Source organism: Lipotes vexillifer, unplaced genomic scaffold (assembly GCF_000442215.2).
Source record: "Lipotes vexillifer unplaced genomic scaffold, Lipotes_vexillifer_v1.1 scaffold206, whole genome shotgun sequence".
In the NCBI taxonomy this organism is placed as follows: Eukaryota; Metazoa; Chordata; class Mammalia; order Artiodactyla; family Lipotidae; genus Lipotes; species Lipotes vexillifer.
In genome coordinates this window covers 5,012-9,147 of record NW_006791083.1, presented here as the reverse complement: position 1 = coordinate 9,147, position 4,136 = coordinate 5,012, and the positions used below count along the sequence as shown (strand labels likewise).

General features: G+C 51.7%; 1 pseudogene; it reads left to right on the top strand.

The window, feature by feature from the left end:
• Window positions 1-123: 123 nt before the first annotated feature.
• LOC103078583 (lysine-specific demethylase 4D pseudogene) lies at window positions 124-2,082 on the top strand (annotated as a pseudogene).
• Window positions 2,083-4,136: the final 2,054 nt, after the last annotated feature.

Sequence of the window (4,136 nt, the reverse complement as noted above, 5' to 3'; positions counted from 1 at the left end):
TTCCTGCTGATATACTCCAACCCATTTTTGAAAAAGTAGTGTTTTCCAGCATCCTCACCTATCCAGAACATAAATAAAAACTTGGGAGTTTCTTGCTTATTAATGAAAGCTATGAAGTCTGCTATGAAGTCTAAGACCAACTGGGCCCAGAACCCAAGTTGTAGCATAATGGTATTTCGTCCAACCAAAGAAGAGTTTAATGATTTCAATAAATACATTGCTTATATGGAATCCCAAGGTGCACACCGAGCAGGCCTGGCTAAGATAATTCCACCGAAGGACTGGAAAGCCAGAGAGACCTATGATGACATCGGTGACATCTTAATAGCCGCTCCCCTCCAGCAGGTGATTTCTGGGCAGGCAGGTGTGTTTACTCAGCACCACAAAAAGAAGAAAGCCATGACTGTGAGCGAGTATCGTCGCTTAGCAAACAGTGAAAAACACCAGGCTCCATTCTACTCTGATTTTGAGGACCTGGAGCGACAATATTGGAAAACACGCCCCTATGGTTCACCAGTATACGGTGCGGACATCAGTGGCTCCTTATTCGATGAAAACACGAAGCAGTAGAACCTTGGACACCTGGGAACCATTCAGGACCTGCTGGAACAGGAGTGCGGAGTGGTCATCGAGGGCGTCAACACCCCCTACCTCTACTTCGGCATGTGGAAGACCACCTTCGCCTGGCACACGGAGGACATGGACCTTTACAGCATCAACTACCTGCACTTCGGGGAGCCCAAGACTTGGTACGCGGTGCCCCCGGAGCACGGCCGGCGCCTGGAACGCCTGGCCACGGAGCTTTTCCCGGGCAGCTCGCGGGGCTGTGAGGCCTTCCTGCGGCACAAGGTGGCTCTCATCTCGCCCACGGTCCTCAAGGACAACGGCATCCCCTTCGGTCGGGTCACTCAGGAGGCTGGAGAGTTCATAGTGACGTTTCCCTATGGCTACCACTCTGGCTTCAACCATGGTTTCAACTGCGCGGAAGCCATCAATTTCGCCTCCCCGCGCTGGATCGATTATGGCAAAGTGGCGTCGCAGTGCAGCTGCGGGGAGGCCCGGGTCGCCTTCTCCATGGACGCCTTCGTGCGCATCCTGCAACCGGAGCGCTACGAGCTGTGGAAACGCGGGCAGGACCGGACCGTGGTGGACCACACGCAACCCACGGAGCCCAGCAGCCAGTTCCTGAACGCCTGGAGGGAGGTCCGCGCGCCTGTGGGACCCGCGCTCCGCCGGAGGCACTGTCCGTCCCGCAGCGCCTTGCGCCGCCGTCCGCCCGTGGCCGCCTGCCATGGGACCCGCTGTCGAGCCCCTGTGGATCCTGCGTCCCCGCCCCCCTCGCCGGCCCGGGGCTCTTGCTCTGCTGCCCAGTTCGGGGCTGCGGCTGCCTACAGCTCCGTGGAGCCCGGCCTGACTCCGCCGCTGACCGCAAGTCCATGTGCTGCGGATCTCAACCTACCTGGCCCATACGGTCCTCGTCGTCGTCCTCGGGAAGAGGGGACTCAGGATCCGACTGTCCGGGCCCGTACTAAGAGGCGCCTCTCAGACACAACGCAGCCATCTCTGGACATCGAAGCTCAGCTCCCGTTTGCTGGCGATCTCTTGATGGACAACCCTGCATTGCTGAGCCCATGGCTGCAGCATCCTTCTAAGCCTTCCGGGTGCTGTTGTGCCCCTGATCTTCAGCCCTTGGGTCCTCCACTGGGTCCCGAAAATCCGATGCACCCTGGCCCATGCCTGCCATCTCTGGAGGGTATTACATCCAGTGTCCTTGACAGCCTCCCTTTGATTCCTCCCTACGTCCCTGGGACTGTGAGAGTGTTTCCCGGGGACGATGCTGGGAACTGCAGGGCCCCCGTGAGCTTCCGTGAGGGTTTAAGTCTGGACCACGCTTATGCCTCTAAGAGTCTTGTCCCAGCCGCAGAGACCAGTCTCCCGCACACCCTTGACTGTGATCCCATGTGGCCAAAGCTGGAGGCACCTGCATCTCTTGAGTCCTGCGAGGAATTCCTCACCAATGCGTGGTATTCAATCTGTGAGCCCATGACTGCTGAAGAATTTGCTAAATGTGACTCTATCTGACCCTCCAGCCCAGAAACCACGAAGCTCCCAGCCAAGCAACAATCTGGGCTGGGCCTGTCCTCAGTGGAGATGCTTTATCTCCTAGAAATGACACATTTCTCAAGCTGCCCGATGCCTTCTCCTACCATGACAACCAGGGCTCCTAGCAGCCTCTGAAGTGGACCTTCCCACGAGGAAAGCTGCCATAGAATGTTGTCCCTCTCAGGTATTCTCATCCCGCTGCTGAACTTTGATGGGCCTTTGGCTTCTGCCTTGGCTTGGATGGTATGGACACTGCTTGCTTCTGATGGCAGGGAATGGTCCAGCTGTGGGGCTGCCTGGGCCCCTGGACACCAGCCGTGCACCTTGTTGCTTGATCTTCTGGGCCCTGCGAACTAAGGACACTGCACAGAGGCCATCTTGCACCCCTCCTAAGGCACTGTAGCTATACGGGCAAAAGAGCCTGCATTTTCCACCACTTCTTTCTCTTCACCACAGACCATCAAAAGCTACAGTAGCAAGTTCACAGTGTGCTTCCAGCCTTATGCTTTCCAGTAAGATTTTTTCTTTTAATTGCCCATCTTCGTACAGCCTAAAAATATCATCTTTTTTTTAAAAATAAATGTATCTAGTTTTGGTTGCATTGGGTCTTTGTTGCGCGCGGGCATTCTGTAGTTGTGGCGAGCGGGGGGGGCTACTCTTCATTGTGGTGCGTGGGCTTATTGCAGTGGCTTCTCTTGTTGCAGAGCATGAGCTCTAGGCACACAGGCTTCGGTAGTTGTGGCGCGTGGGCTTACTAGTTGTGGCTCGCGGGCTCTAGAGCGCAGGATCGGTAGGTGTGGTGCATGGGCTTAGTTGCTCTGCAGCATGTGGGATCTTCCCGGACCAGGGCTCGAACCCGTGTCCTCTGCATTGGCAGGTGGATTCTTAACCACTGTGCCACCAGGGAAGTCTCGAAAAGAATCATCTTTAATGGATATGGGATCAGTCAGAGATTCTAAAACTATGGTCCAGCACCAACAGCAGCATCTCATAATTTGTTAGATGTGCAAACTCTGTGGCTCCACCTCAGATCTACTGAATGAAGAATCTTTGTGGTTGAAGCCTAGCAAGCTGTGGTTTGACAAGCCCTGCAGGTGATTCTGATGCCCGTACTAGGCTAAGTCAGTCTTGATAATTAACATCAAATCTGACTAGGGTCCCTTCTTATAAAGGAAACAAAGCACAGCTGGGAAGGGCAGCTTCTTTTGCCCTCTCTCGTCTCCTCCCCTTCCTGAATGTGGACAGTGGGCAGGGATACAGAAATCAGTTCCCTGGTGTTGGGGGCAGACAAAATCAGGCAACGGGCTCCTTGAGACGAAGCATCAACTAGAAGGTGAGAAAAGTGAGTTGTATAAAACAAAATTACCTTGCTTCTGGTTACTGTTAGTTTGTCTTTCCCTGTACTTTGAATTAAGCCTTTAATCAAAGTTCCAACCTCATCTCTGCCCCTTGCTTGAATAAAAATTAGACCAGGACCATATTATGTGGAACAGACCCACCTGTGGTCACCTTGGTGGTAATGGGGGTTATCCAGAAAACCTTCAAAGAAGTGGAATTGGAGTGAGAACGGGCCTCTGCACCTGGAGACTCCCCTCCGCTCTTTGGCAGGTTCTGAGTTTGCTCCTATTAATGAAAGAGGCTTCATTATAGTTCATTCAAATGTCTGTGGGTACCATAGGGATAACCAACTACGTCTCCTCTTCTAATACAATCTTGCACTCATATTTTTGGTACTTGCAAAAAATTTGTAAAGTACAAAATAACAAAAGTAAACTATTTTACCCCAGAATACATAAGTAGCCTTTATTAATGATTTTGTTAATATTTTTGTATACTTTTTTTTAAATTTTGTGTTCCATTGGAGAAAATTTTATTAAGAAAATTAGCCAACAAAATTTACTGGGATTGACTGGTAAGATTGCTTTTATATATATTGAAAGAAGGATTGAGGGGAAGAGAAAGAGAAAAGAGCCTCACGGTGTGATATCAGTTGCAGTGTTGATATCCTTCTTGGGAAAAATTCAGAAGCAAGT